The sequence below is a fragment of the Primulina tabacum genome, chromosome 18 (genome assembly GCF_025594145.1).
Source record: "Primulina tabacum isolate GXHZ01 chromosome 18, ASM2559414v2, whole genome shotgun sequence".
Classification (NCBI taxonomy): Eukaryota; Viridiplantae; Streptophyta; class Magnoliopsida; order Lamiales; family Gesneriaceae; genus Primulina; species Primulina tabacum.
The window spans coordinates 23,487,066-23,508,399 of record NC_134567.1 but is presented as its reverse complement, the minus strand read 5'-3'; positions in this window follow the sequence as shown (position 1 = coordinate 23,508,399).

Genomic DNA, 21,334 nt, shown 5'->3' with positions numbered 1-21,334 from the left:
TGATATAATAATATCATATACACGTATTTTATATCTCCATATAAAATATATACATGTATATTAAATAAATTAAATAACCATTATTTAATTAATAAATTAACTCCTTGGTTAATTTAATTCTAGACTCCTCTAGAACATATATGAGAATTTGTGCAAGTTAGTAGTCATCACTACTAGCACAATCATTTATTTAGTAATTCCAAATTCACTAAAAAAATGATTCCGAACTCATTATAACCCCGAACGACGATCCGAGAGCGCCGATGTACCAAGGATACAAATCTTGTTCATATAATGAAAATCGAAAAATTCGAAGATCAAAATTTTCATTTACCAAATTTAGAACTTGCCATATATGACAGTTACCATATTTTGCAGCTGCCAGTTTAGTGAACTCCTTCACAAAACAGGCAGTTCCACTCTCCTTCCTTATTTAGAAATCATGCTAACTTCCACTTCTTCCATCATATGGAATCAGCTCATAAACTCCTTTATAAGCTTCCTGTTTGATCTCCATCAAACTATAGTTGCCAAATTCCAACTCCTTGAAATTTGACTATCTTAACGGGAACACAGAATCCGATACTTGTGTGACCCTCAATGGTTCAGGGATACAGCTAGCCGTGGGTTCACATCTCCATGTAATTCAAAATAACATTTATTCTTATTCGGGTTTGTAAACCCATTCTTTTCATCAACTCCTTGATCAAGAATGTCATAACTCACTTCTGATTGCACCCATCGGATCATGGTAAGAGCGTATAGTAGCATCGCCCCATGATCCCCTAGGTATCATTGATAGTGCCTGCAAGAACCTTTAGTCATGGTTAGCGTACAATACGGTCCCTTCAACACATATATCCCGATCGAATCTGCAACCATTGGTATATCGAGAGTTGCATATGAATTCGATAACGATGTGATTTATCTTTGAGTATTAATAGTGGCATGGCATGTGCAACTAGGAAAACACCTTTCCCTAAAGCACATTTCTTGCTCTGGCCAGAGACTCCTTGCACTATTAACTCATCAGATCACATAGGATATCTTCACCCGTAGGCGAACGGTGAATCCCCGACTATAATGCATTTGCTCCTACGTATTTCGAAACTACACCCAACCTCGCCACCTGATGACCCTCGATGGAGTCGGTAAATGGATCAAAGTGCATGCTAGTACGTATAGTCCCTACATTGTCCTGGGTCAAAGGACTAATGGTGTACAACCATAACTGCGAACTATTCCACTCGATAAGTGGGAACCACTTGGATAGTCCGAGGGAGGGTTGTTCAGTGCATCATCATATGATCACCCATCTGTGTGAATGGACATCTCCATGCCCTGGCCAATGAAACATGGCTTTTACACCACAAATGCTAGTCTCAAGCTCGAGCGACCTTTATCCTTGTTTTAGACGGCTGATTTGACTAGGAACCTGTTTAGAATATACGGTACACTTCCTAATGAGTTTCATGATCTTACGTTGTGACGCAGGCCTCATGGTACCTATTGTATATTCAAGGACTTTATCTATGCAGCTTGCATGGGTATACAGATAAAGTATAATGCCATAATCGAATAAAATCGTAAAATAATATTAAAATAAAGATTGTTTTGCATTAGAGTCAATAAAAGCCCTAGCCACAAGTTGGCTTGCCGGGCACCTACTCTAACAATCTCCCACTTGCCCTATAGCCAACTACCCATAGATCTTAGACCCATTGCTTCGCGATGCTTCTCAAACAATGGTCCTGGCAGGGACTTCGTCAGTGGATCAGCAACGTCATCTGCGGAGGCGACTCTCTCTACCAAAATGTCTCCTCTTCCCACAATCTCCCGGATTATGTGGAACTTCCTCAGTATATGTTTGGATCGTTGATGAGACCTCGGTTTCTTTGCTTGCACAATGGCACCGGTGTTGTCACAGTAGACCGGGACTGGTTCAACTGTTTGAGGAATGATATCCAACTCTTGGATGAAATTCCTCATCCAAACGCCCTCCTTTGCTGCAGCCAATGCAGCTATGTATTCGACCTCAGTGGTTGAATCTGCTGTGGTGTCTTGCTTGGAACTTTTCCAAGAGACAGCACCACCATTGAGCTTGAATACAAATCAAGAGGTTGATTTCGAATCATCCACATCTGTTTGGAAGCTAGAATCAATGTAGCCTTCCAATTTTAGTTCTCCACTCCCGTATACCAAGAACAAATTCTTATTTCTTCTTAAGTACTTAAGAATGTCCTTCACTGCTTTCCAATGCAGTGGATCGGGATTCGACTGATATCAGCTAGTAACATGCATATGCCACATCAGATCGAGTAGATATCATACCATACATAATACTGCCTATGGCAGTCACATCTGGAATGCGGCTCATGGTTTCTATCTCTTCATCAGTCTTAGGGCACATAGACTTGGATAGATTCACACCATGAGACATTGAGAGATATCCTCTCATGGACTCCTCCATAGAGAATCTCCTCATTATGGTATCGATATATGTGGATTGGGTGAGCCCCAGCATCTTTTTTGATCTATCCCTATAGATCTGTATTCCTAATACATATGATGCTTCACTCATATCCTTCATGGAGAACTTACCAGCTAACCCTACTTTAGTTGACTTCAATATCCCTACATCGTTCCCAATGAGTAGTATGTCATCAACATAAAGCAATAGGAATGTCACTACACTTCCACTAACTTTCTTGTAAACACAAGGTTCCTCAGGATTTTTGGCAAAATCAAACTCTTTGATAGTGTTGTCAAATCTGAGGTTCAATCTCCTTGATGCTTGTTTGAGTACATCAATGGATCTCTAAAGTTTGCATACTTTATGCTCACTTCCTACTGATGTGAATCCTTCAGGTTGAGACATGTAAATCTCTTCCTTAATCTCCCCATTAAGGAACACTATCTTCACATCCATTTGCCATATTTTATAGTCATACCATGCTGCTATGGCTAGCAGTATCCTAATGGACTTGAACATTGCGACTGGAGAAAAGGTTTCCCCATAGTCAACACCTTGCCTTTGAGTATATCCTTTTGCTACCAATCTAGCTTTGGAGGTCACCACCTTCCCATCCGCTCCAAGTTTCCTTTTGTAAATCCATTTGCATCCTATGGGAACAATTCCCTCAGGTGGATCTACTAAGGACCATACTTGGTTCGAATACATGGAGTCCATTTCGGACTGCATAGCTTCAAGCCATTTAGATAAATCGGCATCAGACAATGCTTCCTTTAAATTTCTTGGATCACATCCAGGAATGGGCTCACCTTGGCCCACTTCAAGAAGCAGGCTCAACCTATTAGGCGGCCTCGAGATCCTTTCGGATCTTCTAAGAGCTTGTGTTTCTTTGATTGGCTGTTGGGGTGTGGATTCTACTACTTGTGTAGTGGGTGATTCTCGAATCTCATCGAGTTCTATCATCCTGCCTTTTCTATATAATAGAAATTCCTTCTCTAAGAAGGTGTCATTCCTTGAAACAAACCCCTTCGTTTCACTAGGATAAATAGAAGTAGTATCCAACAGAGTTATTTGGATATCAGACAAAGTAGCACAAATTGTCTCTACTATCCAATTTGTCTCCCACTGCCTGCTTCACATAAGCAAGACATCCCCATATTCTTAGATAAGAATATTTGGGCGGCTTTCCCATCCATATCTCATATGGAGTTTTATTCACTGCCTTTGTATGGACTTGATTCAACAACCTTGCCGCTGTTTCAAGCGCATATCCTCACAGGGATGGCGGCAACTCAGTGAATCCCGTCATAAATCGGACAATGTCCATCAAAGTCCGATTACGACGTTTTGACACACCTCAACTAGGGTGTAGCAGGCGGAGTCCACTGTGAGAGAATCTCATTCTCTTTAAGGTAGTCTTGAAACTCAGTACTCAAGTATTCTCCACCTCGATCTAATCGTAGTGTTTTAATACTCTTTTGTAATTGTTTATCTACTTCTGCTCTGAATTCTTTGAATTTTCAAATGCTTCAGACTTGTATTTCATTAAATACACATACCCAAACCTCGAATGGTCATCGGTTAAAGTAATGAAGTAGATATGGCCAAATCTCGTGCTAATACTTAGCGGGCCATACACATTTGTATGGATCAAATCCAACAGATCATGTGCACGTTCCACTTTCCCTAGGAAAGGGGCCTTAGTCATTTTTCCTTTCAGACAGGACTCACACGTCTCTTAGAGAGTTTATGTCTGACGAGTCAAACATGCCCTCTCCCACTAGCTTGTGGATCCTTCTTTGGGAAATATGTCCTAGCCTAACGTGTCACAAATGTGCTTGGTTTAGACTATCTTGTTTTCTTTTGGTTGTTGAAATTATGTTTACTTGGACATTCACTTATCATTTCCAAAATATTTCTGGCCCAGATAATTTCTTATGTCCACACTTCTTGCAGTGAAATATACATGTTCTAAATTATAGGGTCTTGTCAAATTCCAGGCCCACCACCTTCTCATTAGGCCCAATCATACTTACACCATGCTCATGGGCAAGAGCATCATCTTGTATGCGTGTAGTAATATGTTCCTTGAAGGTGGCGTGCATCATTATGTGAGTTTCATGCACTATACAACTCTTGCATGTGTATTTGAATGTCAACAGCATTCAAAATTTTCTCAAACTGTCTCTACAGTTCATTTGACATAGAAGCAAGCATATTACACTTTAGCTTGCACCCTATGGTCCTACCATCTTGCATGTTTTGTCAGTTCAGCAAGACTGACATTAGTGTATATGCTATTCTCTCCGAATTTAGAACAATTTTCTCAGCCAATCTTGAAAATTAGTGTTCGGTTAACTTGTTTTAATGATAGAAATGGATTACGTGACGAAATCGTAAATATACTGATATGGAAACAGAATAAACGTTACATACTATTTTAAAATATTTTGTAAGATGTAAAATATGGACTTTTGTTTTTACGAATTGCCTCCCACTATTTTGACATTTCACCACCCTCTGATGACAAACGGGAAATCCAATTTCCTTAGTGAGTACGCAAGGCCCAATTGCGAAATTATGATCCCGAATAATATCAGCCAATCATAACTTTCAAAAGGTAGAGCCCAATTGCAACTCCTTGCAACCCTTACGTAATTTTGCCTCACGTTTGAGGAGGCTCCAATAATATGATCCCCTTTCTCTTCACGTGTTGAGCCCGGCTCATCAATGTTGAACCTTAATGGACGGTCGTCATGAGATCTTCCAATAATATGAGCCGAAGTCATGGGAGTTCCACGTAGTTCACATCAAATATGTCAGTGGAAGTCACAGCTTTCCGGCGTCCAGGCCTCCCCAATAATATGAGCCAGACACTGACTGCGGGTAGCGTTCATCATGCAACCACCGTTGATGGAAGGCAAGGAATTATTAAACTTTCATTTAATTATCCTTTTAATGGGCTTGATTTAAATTTTGGATCTCATCCAAAATGAGGGATTTTAATTTTAAAATTTGTCTCATCATTAATTTTAAAAACTCGTGCCATGATTGTTTTGTATGATTGCCGGATTCATGCAACTCTTGTAATTAATATTAATAATAACGCACATACTGATTATTTATAATATATCACATACATCATAAATAATAAAGGATGATCGATAACCGAGAGCTAATTGATCCGTACGAGCCACATACGGATCCATGTCCATAACCTAGGTAAATGCAAGGATGCAAATGCAATATTACATAAGCTTCCAATATTTTACATGTCTTCGATCTTCAAAACTCTTTTCGAGGATCGGGCCCACCGTCTTCAAATCTTGATCTCCCACTAATTCTAATATTTACATTAAATATCCATGGCACATTGGGATACAAATTTAGGGGGTGGGAACGGACCATAAACCAGGTCCACTTTTAATTATCAAATAAAAAAAAACAACACGTAAAATATCCTAACATACAACTAGCACATTGGTCATGGCTCTCGATCATCCTTTTAACATATAATATCATATATTATATAAATCCGATAATATCACATATCATCAATAAATCTTGTATCTCGTAAATTATCACTAACCGCCATAATTATCAAATTAAATAAACACTTTTATTTAATTTCAAATAATTTAAATTTCTTGTAAAACACATTTTACCATAAATAATTAAAATCATATTTCAATTATTTAATTTGTAAGAAAAATTGATTTTATAAAAATTATTGTAGGGGTAAAATCGTCCGTATTTTCATAAAATATCAATTTTAAAAAAATCAAAAAATCGCCCCTGGCTCGAACAATTCAAGCCCACGACCCAGCGCGGTGCCCGAGACGTTCCCGGGTACCCGCCCGCGCCGCCCGCTCGCTGCCTGATCCGATCGGGCGCTGGCGGGCGCGCTGTGCGCTGACCGCTCGCACAGGCGCGCAAGCCGTGCGCGCGCCCGCCGTGTTGCGCCTGCGCACGCGCGGCGCGGCGCCTGGCCCGCACGCTTTGCCCTGTGCGCGCGTCTGCCGGGAACTGTTCCGGGCAGACCAAATTTTTTTTTTTCAAAAACAGATTTTTCAAAAATAATTTTAAGGGGCGTTTTTCATAAAAATTCTTACGCGGTTAGAAATATTAAACTCAACATAATTTAATTAAAACACACGATTGAGAATAACCTAGCTCTGATACCACTGTTGGGACATCGTATTCTCGCACCTAAGACGCAGCGGAAGTTAAAAATTTTGTTCTTGGGCGTCGTGTGTTCTAATCATTCGTAGGGTGTTTAGAATTTATACCTTTGCGTTCTTAACGCTTGGACTCCAAACTATTCCGATTTTTACGCGGAAATAGTCCTTCTTGTAAATCCCTACGAACGGCTCTTCTCCTTTGATCGCCTAATTAGGTCCACGATCGAAAACTGTTTTCCTCGTTTGGTTTGCACTAGAAAATCCAAACGATTTGCGCGTTGAGACTGTATTCTCCGAATTTCCAAAATCCGGAAACGAAGCGACACGGCGGTGGAAGAAACTTGTGGCCAAATTTTTCCCCTCAATTTTCAAGAGATGGCCGAGAGTTCCATCCTTCAAAAATCATGGTCTTTGGCTAATTAATTCTTAATCAATTATTAAGCAATATTATGGATTCTTAATCCATAATTAAAAAAAATCTAATTTGTTTTGGCCAAAATTTCATTCCAATTCTCATGATGTTGCCGTGACTTTCAAGGAGAGATTGGAGAGGATTTGTGGTGATTTTGTGTGCAATTTTTTATCTCCCAAGAATGAGCCCTAATGTTATATTTATAGAATGAGACTCCTAATCTAATTAAGAGTCCCTTTCACACAAGGACTGTAAGGACCGTGTATCGTATTATCGTAAATCCTATATGATTATCGATAATTCATCAATTTGATATGTGATTATACATTTGATGTATATTATGACAATGAAATTGAGAAATGAATATTGAATATGAATTGACGTTGTAAGAGCTCGATTGGAGAGGCCGGACGCCAATATAATACCAAAACCAACATTTGGTACAGTACATGTGGCGCCCGGGCGGTAGAAAATGACCGCCCGAGCGCCAGTGTAGAATATGGTGTGTTCTCGGACAGAACATGCCGCGCCCGAGCGGTAATTTGTGACCGCTCGAGCGCGGTATATATTGGACTCTGGGGCAGAACCTCTCGCGCTCGGGCGCGAGAATTCTACCGCCCAAGCGCCGAAGCGGTGATGATAAGATTAAGTTCTTTCCTTCTTCTTATCATTTTGTATTCGATAATCGAGAGAGAGAAACGAGAGATCTTCATTTTCTTTCGTCCAAATCGACTTCGAAACGCTGTCTAAACGCGAAACAAATTATATATTTGTGATCTTCGCGTCTAGGGCTTCTGACTGAGATAATTTTCTTCTAGTTCCAGCAGCTCTAAATATCAAAGTGCTGGAATAGCATGTATTTGAAGTTGAATTTCTGATATGTAGTAGAATAACCGACAAGAAACTTGTATTCAAAGTCGAAATTGAATTATGATATGAATTTGATTTGATATGAATTTTTGAAGTTTCAAATGATATTTGAAACTAATATTAATGATTTTGGAGTATGTTATTGATTGGAATGAGTATGTTATTGATGTAGATAAAGTGTAATATCAATATCTTCAGGCTACATCAACTGGAAACGAAGAATTGAGGTATGTTGCGACCGGGTAACATACGACAGGTATCTGTATTATATGATATATGTCGGATTGATTTGATTGATTGGAATGAGATTATGTGTCTATATGCCTTATTTGTTGATTGATGTGGCATACATGACATTGATATTGAGATATCGATGTATAAAATAAATGTTTTGTTAACACACATCATTTTATGCATACATCGATACATGAAATGCACGTTGAGCTATGATCCTTGGATACCTTGATATGATTGGATTGGATTCCGGGGTTTGTGAACACAATCGCTATGCCGGTATTATATGACCCGTAAAGCATAGACAATTGTGGCCCCATATGATTGGATATGAGATTTGGGATTTGATGGCGCTTTGCCGACGCTATCATACGAGTATCCCATATTGGCCGGTGTGCCAGCTCGAGCATTGATTTGATAGCGATTCGATTGATTCTGACATGTGCTCAGTGGATGGGCATTTGACCTGATACCTCCACGACATACATGCATTGCATACCATATATCATTGTTTAGATACTTGTTGTATATATGATTGGTTGTTCCATACGGAGCTTTGCTCACCCCCAAGGGGGGCTGTTGTTGTCTTTGTGTGTGGACAATGGCAGGTACTCCAGGATATCAGGAGACCGGAGAGGGTACTTCTGGAGGGAGTCACAGTTTTAGTTGAGGTTTATGTTTTGTTCCCAGTATATATGTATATGTATCTATATACCGGGGCATGTCCCGAGGATATGAGTTGTTTGTATATGATTGGGGTTGATTACGTGGGGGCATGTTTACGACGTGAAATGAAATACTATTTTTAGTATTCAAATAAAATGATTTGGGCTCATTGTAAAGAAAATTTAAACTCGTTTTCCGCTGTAATTAGTTAACCCTAATCAGATTGCATTGTAATAACGATTAGGAGCTAAGAGCCCCACAAGGACTCTTATAATTTTATTATATTTAAACTCTCATATTATTAATATATAATGTATTTATTAACCTTTAATATCACATGATATAATAATATCATATACACATATTTTATATCTCGATATAAATATATACATGTATATTAAATAAATTAAATAACCATTATTTAATTAATAAATTAACTCCTTGGTTAATTTAATTCTAGACTCCTCTAGAACATATATGAGAATTTGTGCAAGTTAGTAGTCACCACTACTAGCACAATCATTTAATTAGTAAATTCCAAATTCACTAAAAAAATGATTCCGAACTCATTATAACCCCGAACGACGATCCGATAGCGTCGATGTAACAAGGATACAAATCTTGTTCATATAATGAAAATCAAAAATTTCGAAGATCAAAATTTTCATTTACCAAATTTAGAACTTGCCATATATGATAGTTACCATATTTGGCAGCTGCCAGTTTTAGTGAACTCCTTCACAAAACAGGCAGTTCCACTCTCCTTACTTATTTAGAAATCATGCTAACTTCCACTTCTTCCATCATATGGAATCAGCTCATAAACTCCTTTATAAGCTTCCTGTTTGATCTCCATCAAACTATAGTCGCCAAATTCCAACTCCTTGAAATTTGACAATCTCAACGGGAACACAGAATCCGATGCTTGTGTGACCCTCAATGGTTCAGGGATACAGCTAGCCGTGGGTTCACATCTCCATGTGATTCAGAATAACATTTATTCTTATTCGGGTTTGTAAACCCCATTCTTTTCATCAACTCCTTGATCAAGAATGTCATAACTCACTTCTGATTGCACCCATCGGATCATGGTAAGAGCGTATAGTAGCATCGCCCCATGATCCCCTAGGTTTCATTGATAGTGCCTGCAAGAACCTTTAGTCATGGTTAGCGTACAGTACGGTCCCTTCAACACATATATCCCGATCGAATCTGCAACCATTGGTATATCGAGAGTTGCATATGAATTCGATAACGATGTGATTTATCTTTGAGTATTAATAGTGGCATGGCATGTGCAACTAGGAAAACACCTTTCCCTAAAGCACATTTCTTGCTCTGGCCAGAGACTCCTTGCACTATTAACTCATCAGATCACATAGGATATCTTCACCCGTAGGCGAACGGTGAATCCCCGACTACAATGCATTTTCTCCTACGTATTTCGAAACTACACCCAACCTCGCCACCTGATGACCCTCGATGGAGTCGGTAAACGGATCAAAGTGCATGCTAGTACGTATAGCCCCTACATTGTCCCGGGTCAAATGACTAATGGTGTACAACCATAACTGCGAACTATTCCACTCGATAAATGGGAACCACTTGGATAGTCCGTGGGAGGGTTGTTCAGTGCATCATCATATGATCACCCATCTATGTGAATGGACATCTCCATGCCCTTGCCAATGAAACATGGCGTTTACACCACAAATGTTAGTCTCAAGCTCGAGCGACCTTTATCCTTGTTTTAGGCGGCTGATTTGACTAGGAACTTGTTTAGAATATACGGTACACTTCCTAATGAGTTTCATGATCTTACCTTGTGACGCAGGCCTCATGGTACCTATTGTATATTCAAGGACTTATCTATGCAGCTTGCATGGGTATATAGATAAAAGTATAATGCCATAATCAAATAAAATCGTAAAATATTATTAAAATAAAGATTGTTTTGCATTAGAGTCAATAAAAGCCCTAGCCACAAGTTGACTTGCCGGGCACATACTCTAACAAGGATAAACATCCAAACACTTTCAAGAAAGAAAGTAAAGAAAGATTTAATTCTTTGCCGCTCCATACCTCTTCGGGTATTCTGCAATCAAGCGGTATCGAAGGTCCTCTGTTGATTAGATATGCTGCAGTGTTAACAGCATAAGCCCAGAATGATTTTGGTATCCAGAATGCAGTCTCATGTTCCTAGCACGTTCATTCAGTGTCTTGTTCATCCTTTCGGCTGCACCATTCGTTGAGGTGTACCGGGAATGTTTTTCTCCATCTTGACCCCGTTCTGTGCACAATATTTCTTGAACTCCTCATCTTCATATTTATCACTGTTATCATACTGTAAGGACTTCACCTTCAAGTTGGTCTCATTCTCAACCATGACTTTCCACCTTTTAAAAGTCACATAAACATCAGATTTAATTTTCAGAAAATAAACCTAAACTTTTTGGCTCGAATCGTCGATAAATGTGACATAATATCTTGAGACTCCAAGGGATTTCTCATGAGATGGTCCCCATACATCAGTATGAACCAGATCCAACTTTTCTGCTTTCGGTTCTCGATTGCCTTTTGAAAAGCTCACCTTTTACTGATTTCCAAAGATACAGCTTTCACATAGCTTGTGTTCAATGGTCTTTAATTTCGGTAGCTTCCCGTTTGATACAAGCATATTCATTCTCTTCTCACTCATATGCCCAAGCCTCTAATGCCATAGACTTGAATTTGCTCCAGCATCCACGACTGATAATTTATCTCTGCAATTGGAAGTCATATAAATTGTTCCAGTTTTCTTTCCTCGAGCAACAATCATGGCTCCTTTGTTTACTTTCCAGGAACCATCACCAAAGGTCACAATTATGGCCTTCGTCATCAAGGTGTCCCACTGAGATCAAATTGCGTGTCAATTTTGGTACATGTGTGACATTTTTGATTTTCCAAATATATTTATTTGACATCTTCATATGGACATCACTCATATCAACTATTTCGAAAGGCTTTCCATCAGCCAAGAAAACTTTTATGTGATCCCAGCGATGTAATTATTGAATGCATCACGATTACCAGTGGTATGAAATGAAGCTCCTGAGTCCATAGCCCAAGAATCAACTGGGCTTTCCATGGATAGTAATAGAGCATCATGTACCTCCTCAGTAACAACATTTGTATTATTCTTTGTTGATTTGCAGTTCTTTTTTTAAGTGGCCAGTTTCACCACAGCTCCAGCACTTCAATTTCTTTTCAAAAGTGTTTTTGTCTTTTCCATTTCTTGACTTGGACCTACCGCGCCATCGGTTTGAACTCTTTTCGCCACTCCAGACCCTTCCTCTGTTCTCGATATTTAGAGCAGATCTCGAGGATGTTCCTTCACCCGAATCCATCATGCGAACTTCTTCAGCAAGAATTTGATCTCTGACATCATTGAATTGTATCTTTCTTTTTTCCAACAGAGTTGCTAACCGCTGTCGGCCCGCAATGGTTCCCAAACATTTGGTAAAGATTCCAAAAGAATAAGTTCACAAATCTCATTATTTCAAACGATGTTAGCTGAGAAACAATCGTGTTAAACTCATTGATGTGTTTAGCCATTGAAGCACCTTCTCCCATTTTCAAGTTGAATAACTTTTTCATAAGATGTACTTTGTTGTTTGCTGATGGCTTCTCATACATGTCCGATAAAATGGACATCATCTCTTCTGTGGTTTGTGCCTCTGCCACGTTATGTGCTACATTCTTCGTTAGGGTCCAATTGTATCACACCTAACACTTGTTGGTCAATGAGCTCCCAGTCATCATCCTACATTTTTTCCGGTTTCTTTCCTGATAGAGGTTGATGCAGCTTCTTACTGTACAGATAATCTCTAATCTATAACCGCCAGAACGAAAATCCTGTTCCATCGAACTTGTTGATTCCTGGTCTCAATCCATCATCTTCGGCCATCGCTTCACTAGCGTTATCAAAAAATCTAAAAAATCTTTTCTGATATGAAATATCAGACAAAACTGCAACCACAGAGCATACTCAAAATTCTAAGAAATTTTACAACAAGGCTCTGATACCAGTTGTTGGTTAATTACAACGAAACAATAGCGACCATGATGATAATATAGTACCGGAAAATTGCGGAAAAAAATAATCAGCAAGAACACACGAATTTACATAGTTCACCCAAAATAGGCTACGTCCACAGAGCTACTGCAAATCTTTTATAACAGGAGAAATATTAAAAGAAGTGTATACAATAATACACTAAATATCTAATACTCCCAACCCGAGTATAAACAAGAAAAATAATTTTTCCAACTCACACAAGAGAACACTCAACACTCAAATGTTCTCTCTGCTATACTAAGCTTTGAAAGCTTCTGATTTTGAGATGCATAAACTGAGATGGAGGGAGCTCTATAAATAGAGCTCCCCGTGCATAAAATATCCAATCAGCTTCTAGCCACCGCCAATCAAATTTGACAACCGTGACATTGTTGACAAAATCAATTTGTATTCTTCCAACACCATTAAATGAATGTGGCCCTTTTCACCCAACATTTCTCCCACTTGAAGACTTGATTTCAATCATGTCGTCACACCATCAGTCCAGCAACTCATATCTTCCTTTTCATACTTGCAGTCCGACTGAAGTTGAACACAACTTCAGCTTGTCAATGGCAACAGTTTTCGCTAGCATATAGGCTGGATTCTTACTTCAAGAAATCTTCTCAAGTATCAAGACTCCATATTCTAGTACTGATATGATGAAAGGGTACCGAACCTGTATATGCTTTGTCCTAGCATGATAAACAGGATATTTTGCTAAATGAATAGCACTCTGACGGTCACAATGTAATGTGCTTCCTTCAAGCTTCTGATCCAGTTCTTTCAAAAAAAAATCTCAACCATATCATCTTCTTTCTAGCTTCTGTAACTGCTACGTACTCAGCTTCAGTAGTCGAAAGCGCAACTATCTTTTGCAATTTAGACACCTAGCTTACGACTGTACCACCTAATGTGAACACATACCAGCAGTACTTTTTCTGCCATCTAGGTCACCACCATGTCGGCATCGACAAAACCTTGTAAGCCCAAATTTGATCTTCTGAAACATAAAGATATACTAGCAGTACCTTTTAAATACCCCATTATCCATTTAACTGCTTCCCAGTGTTGTTTTCCTGGATTGCTCATAAACCTGCTCACAACTCCCACTGCATGTGCTATATCTGGTCTAGTGCACACCATTACATACATAAGGCTTCCGACAGCAGAAGAATAAGGAACCTTGTTCATATAAGCCTACTCCTGCTCCGTCGATGGTGATTGTTCTTTGGTTTGTTTAAAATGACTAGCCAAAGGAGTACTCGCATGTTTAGCTACATCCATGTTAAATCTACTAACGACCTTTTTCACGTACTCTTCTTGAGACAACTTCAAGATTTCATTCACTCGATCTCTAAAGATCCTCATTCTAAGGATTTGTTTTGCATCACCCAAATCTTTCATAGAAAATTCTTTTGATAACTCTTTCTTGAATTAGCCAAATCAACTTGTAGCCCCCGCCAATCAAATTTGACAACTGTGACATTTTTGGCAAAATCAATTCGTATTCTTCCGACACCATTAAATGAATGTGGCCCTTATCACCTAACATTTCTGGTATCATTGATGGTGTGAAGACATTATTAAAATCAAGTCTTCGAGTGAGAGAAATGTTAGGTAAGGTGGACCAAAATGTTTTTCAAATGTGGCAGCTAGCAATACTTTTCAAATGTGGCAGCTAGCAGATGCATATGTCAAAGAATGGTTGATGGCCGCTAAAAAATGCTTATGGTTTCACATGCACGGGAGCACTAGCTCTATAGTAAATTGATCTCCCCCATCTCAATTTAAAATCATCTCAAAACAAAAGAGCTTCTTAAATAAGAGAAAGCAAAGTGTTGTGAGGTTATCTTCTGTGAGTTAGAGAAAATATTTTCTCGGTTATACTCGGGTTGGGCGTGTGAGATATTTAGTGTATTATTGTATACATTTATTGTAATATTTCTCCTATTTTAAAAGATCTGCAGTAGCTTCGTGGACTTAGCCTATCTTGGGTGAAACACGTAAATCCTTGTGTTCTTGCTGATTATTTTATTCCGTAATTTTTGGTACTATATTAACAGCATGGTTGCTATTGTTTCGATGTAATTACCCAACAACTGGTATCAGAGCCTTCTTGTAAAATTTCTTAGAATTCTGAGTATGCTTTGTGGTTGCAGCTTTGTCTGATCTTCCATATCAGAAAAGATTTTTTTTAGAATTTTTGTTAAGGCTAGAGAAGCGATGGCCGGAGATGATGGATTGGGGCCGGGAATCAACAAGTTCTATGGAACATATTTTTGTTCTACCGGTTATAGATTAGAGATTATCTGTACAGTAAGAAGCTGCATCAACCTCTATCAAGAAAGAAACCGGAAAAGATGGAGGATGATGACTGAGAGCTCCTTGATCGACAGGTGTTAGGTGCGATGCGATTGACCATAACGAAGAATGTAGCACATAATGGGGCAGAGGCACAAACCACAGAAGAGATGATGTCCATTTTATCGGACATGTACGAGAAGCCATCAGTAAACAACAAAGTACATCTCATGAAAAAATTATTCAACTTGAAAATGGGAGAAGGTACTTCGGTGGCTAAACACATCAATGAGTTCAACACAATTGTTTCTCAGCTAACATCGTTTGAAATTAATGAGATTCGTGAACTTATTCTTTTGGCATCTTTACCAAATGTTTGGGAACCAATGCGGGCCGACAGCGGTTAGCAACTCTGTTGAAAAAAAGAAAGCTACAATTCAATGATGTCAGAGATCAAATTCTTGCTGAAGAAGTTCGCATGATGGATTCGGGTGAAGGAATATCATCGAGATATGCTCTAAATCTCGAGAAAAGAGGAAGGGGCATGAGTGGCGAAAAGAGTTCAAACCGATGGCGCGGTATATAGGACCGAGTGCTTACCGCTTTACCAAAAGCTATAGCTAGTGGTAATGGTGCAACTCAAATATTTTAAACCGCAGAGCAGCTCAAGCAGCACGGTTCGATCGCTTTACTAAGCAAGGACAATTATTGCACCCAACAATCCCTCTCCCAATAATTGCACTCCTTGCAATCAATGAGAATCGAACCCGTGACCTTGGCTCTGATACCAATTGTAGGACAGATTGCTTACAGCTTTACCAAAAGCTATAGCTAGTGGTAATGGTGCAACTCAAATCTTTTAAACTGCACAGCAGCTCAAGTACCACGGTTCGATCGTTCTACCAAGCAAGGACAATTATTTCACCCAACACGGTAGGTCAAAGTCAAGAAATGGAAAATACAAAAACACTTTTGAAAAGGATTTGAAGTGCTGGAACTATGGTGAAATTGGTCAATTAAAAAAGAACTGAAAATCGACAAAGAATAATGCAAATATTTTTATTGAGGAGGTACATGATGCTCTATTACTATCCATGGAAAGCTCAGTTGATTCTTGGGTTATGGACTCGGGAGCTTCATTTCAGACCATTGGTAATCCTGATGCATTCGATAATTACATCGCTGGCGATTACGTAAAAGTTTTCTTGACTGATGGAAATCCTTTGGAAATATTTGGTACGGGTAATTTCTGGATGAAGATGTCAAATAGATCTATCTTGAAAATCAATAAAGTCAGACATGTACCAAAATTGACACGCAATTTGATCTCAGTGGGACAGCTCGATGATGAAGGCCATAATGTGACTTTGGTGTGAGAACCCGAATTTCCAGCATTCTAGCAGTAATGCAAAATTCCAGCAGAAGCTATTCCAGCGTTCCAGCAGCAATGAAAAATTTCAGCAGAAGCTAATATTTCAGAAGCTGGTATTTTTCCAGCAGATTAGAATCCAGCAGCAAACAACAGATAAAATCCAGCAGCAGACAACAGATAAAATCCAGCAGCAGCAGCACGAAATTCCAGCAGACAGTTACTAATTCAGCCCATGACTTGTAACTGAAACATTTAACACGGAATAAAGATTGTTAATGGCAGATTATGGCCATTAATTGTGAGGCTAATAGTCAGAATTTTGCCTATATATAACACCCTCAAACCTCTGAATTGGTGTTACACAAATCTTGAGTTATCACTTGAAATATTTGAGATAAGAGAGTGCTTATTTTCGGGCAGTAGAAACCAGTAGCGAGAGCAAGCCTATTTCCAGACTTCAACCGAAACTCTCCAGCAAATTACTATAAGTGGGCTTATGTATAGTAACTTGAATCCAGTTTGATGATTTATGTTTTAAAGCAAAGTTTCTGTATGATCGATTTCTGATATCTGAATTTTGAAGCACTGAAACCTAGTGAACTAATGGTAGGAATATATATTCTGAACATTACTGATTACGGATTACTGGCCTCACTCTTTAGAGGAGAGAATTAGAGGAGAGAACATATAGGGGACTGATATTAGTTTAGCCATGAAATTCACGAACGTGCTCAGTGCTTACTTGTTAAATTTCTGATTTCTGAATACTGATTACTGATTACTGAATACTGAATACTGAATATTGAATACCGATTTCTGTTCTGAAAATAAGAATTTTTGTATATTATTCGTATTACTGTTTCTGTTAAAAATGGTTTTGAAAACTGGGAGTTATTCCCGCCCCCGCTTACTGAGTGACAACCATATCACTCACCCACCAAAACATCTCAGATAAGAACGATGAAGAAAGGTTAGAAGAAGAGGAGCAGAATCAGTTTTGGGGATGGTGAATAAGAAAACTGTTATTCTCAGTTTTAAATTATGTTTTCCGCTGCATCTGTAGAATCAATGTTATGTCTGTTTTACATTTTCGCTGTAAAACATTAGTGATTCGAGTTTGTATCAGACAATGAATTATTACGTATTATGAATAAAAAGACTGGTTTCTGAATTTTGTACTTCTGAGGCTTGTTGTTTTCGAATGTAAATTTGAGAGCAACGTCGGTGTCAACCAACCCCCGTCCCGGGGCGTGACATTTGGTGATGGTTCCTGGAAAGTAAACAAAGGAGCCATGATTGTTGCTCGAGGAAAGAAAACTGGAACACTTTATATGACTTCCAGTTGCAGAGATAAATTATCAGTCGTGGATGCTGGAGCAAATTCAAGTCTATGGCATTAGAGGCTTGGGCATATGAGTGAGAAGGGAATGAATATGCTTATATCAAACGGGAAGCTATCGGAATTAAAGACCGTTGAACACAAACTATATGAAAGCTGTATCTTTGTAAAGCAGAAAAAGGTCAGCCTTTCAAAAGTCGGTAGAGAACCGAAAGCAGAAAAGATAGATTTGGTTCATACTGATTGTATAGGAACCATCTCCTGAGAAATCCATTGGAGGCTCAAGATATTATGTCACATTTATCGACGATTCGAGCTGGAAAGTTTGGGTTTATTTTCTGAAAAATAAATCTGATGTTTATGAGATGTTTGAAAGGTGGAAAACCATGGTTGAGAATGAGAAGTGCTTACGGTCTGATAACAGTGCTAAATATGAAGATGACGAGTTCAAGAAACATTGTGCACATAACGAGATCAAGATGGAGAAAATCATTCCGGTACACCTCAACATAATGGTGTACCTGAAAGGATGAAAAGGACCCTGAATGAAAGTGCTAGGAGCATGAGACAGCATTCTGGATTACCAAAATCATTCTGGGCTTATGATGTTAACACTGCAGCATATCTGATCAACAGAGGATCTTCGATATCGCTTGACTGTAGAATACTCGAAGAGGTTTAGAGCGGCAAAGACGTAAACATTTCTTTCTTGAAAGTGTTTCGATGTTTATCCTATGTCATATTGATTCAGCTATCAGAACAAAGCTTGATCCGAAATCTAAGAAGTGTTTCTTTATTGGTTATGGAGATAATGATTTTGGTTATCGTTTTTAGGATTATCAAAATCGGAAAATCATTCGGGGCATAGATGTAATCTTCAATGAGCAAGTTCTTTACAAGGACAAGTCAGACATTGGAACTGAAAATGAAAGTTCTGAAGTAAAGAATAAAGATGAAGGGCATGCCATTGACAAATATTTCCGTGAATGAATCAAATACAATAACCACGAAGATGAAGAATCAACTACACAATATGATGACCCACAAACTCTGTTGATTGAACTCAAGAGATCTTCGAGAACAATTAGACCACCTGAGAGATACTGTCATGCACTTCACTATATTTTACTGACAGACAAAAGTGAACCGGAGAACTTTGAAGAGGAAGAATAAATATTCCATACATGGACTTGATAGGAGAATTGAAGAAAAGTTTCAAGAAGATTGTTCATAGGGAATACTACAATAGCTATTTTCACCGATCCCGGAATAGTTGGTGCCAAGTGATTAATTCACTAAAGATATAATATTTAACACTCTATGAATGATTTAATTTGTTTAAATCATATGAGGGTCTGAAGTCGTTATTTGAACATCAAAATAAATTTTTAAAATTTTCACTGCGCTTTGGACACGAGAAATGGTGTGCTGTCGTTGAGCCACCAACCTTAATTTTCTACTTTCAAATATAATGAGTGCAATGGTGAGTAGGGTCGAGTCCACAGGGAACGGGAGATTTATTTCTTTCGATAATAAAAATAAGTAAAATGAGGGATTTTGTGATCTGAATTTAATAAAATATTAAACTAAATTTATCAAAGAAAAGAAAACAATAAATTAAAATGATAATTAATCAACTAGAATAAAATGAAGAATTTAATCTGAGAAAACATTTGATTCAAGGGAGTTCTACTATTTAATTATATCAATGTTCATCGGCTAACAAATAATTTATTCAAGTTGTTCCAAACAATTAACCTTAGAATTATAGGGATAGCCGCTAAAATTCTTGTGTTTTCCTAAATTAATTGACCGAAACCAGCATCCCGTCAAAACTTATCAATAACCAACTGGGCACGGTAGCATTCCATATTAATTAAAGATAGTTTTTAGATTCGTGAAAACAGTTAATCCTGAAATCTAACAACCGAGATAGCTGCAACTGATAAATTCAGTTATGTTGATTTATTTATATTAAATATATTATGTTAGCACAACACATCTAATCTATGCTACTCACGTACCAATCATTCATGACAATTACGGATCACTAAATTCATAGTTAGCAGTAGAAAATCCTATATCGAACTAAATTGTGAGATTAATCGATATACAATATTCATATAATTAACTCATAAATCAACAAATACTTGGAATAACAAAAATATTAAATATAAGAACGAATACCTCACAATGATAAATTAAACAGTGAAAAACAACCCTTAAACCAAACTAGGAAATTAGCCAAGCATGGCTTGTCTTACAATCTCCATAAAAATAAATAAAGAAAGGAAAAGTACTAGAATCGTTGAGAAAATTAGAGAGAAAATCTTTGAGCATTTTTTCTTCTCTTCACTTCACGTGACTTTTTTTTGTTGGAGGAGGCTTCTTTTCTTTTTTTTTTTTCAATCTTCTTGTGTGCCTTCTTCTCGTGAGTTGTAAGCAATCAAAAGAAAGAAAAATGAGCCCAAAAAAATAAAAGACCAATAACCTAAAATAAAACATATTCCCTAAAAATTAAAAGATACTAGAAAATATCCTCCAAGAATATAGAGTTTTTTATGGAAAAAACTCTATCTAGTATTCTTTTCTTGATATAAAAATTCATTGATTCTCACTAGGCAGCTGAAGATTAGTCACAAGGCGTGATCATGCTTGTCCAAAAATCACTTCTGAATTTTTATGCTTCATATCTTCCACTAAGATCGTATCAGCAACTTTAATTGTAATATAAAATCACCCTTCTTACCCCAGATTTATACCAAGAGCAGAAAACTTCCTCCTACAATAAAATCACACAAAAATATGTCAATTAAGAATGTTGGAAGTGATAACAATGAGATATATGACAATCAAAAATACAAACTATTATGAGCCTATCAAGAAAATTGATTCCCAACAGTAGTATCAGAGCCGAGTTCTCTATATCGTATGATTTAATTTCATGTTGAGTATTTTATTTCTAACCACACAAGAAATTTTTTCATAAAATTGATGCACTATTAAATTTTGATTTTAATCAGAAAACAAAAAAAAAGTTCGGGATCTGATTAATTAACAATCTTGCTGCATAATACATATGCAGATTATATTAATCTCTAAGTTTTGGAAAGAAAGAGGTTTTCCCACCCAAATTATGCAATATATAAAGGGATAAGTTAATTAAATTAATTTATTCTATTTTTTATATTAAAAAAAAGAGTGTAGTGAAAAATTAAATGACGAATATATTGTCGAAATATTATAAAAATAATTGTGTGAACAAAAATGATAAGTCTGTGGTGTTTGGAGATGAGACGAAATATATATGATATATAGACAATACATCAATATATATGAAACGACTTCGACTTTAAAAAAAAAAAATTTAAACTAGAAAATTCTAAT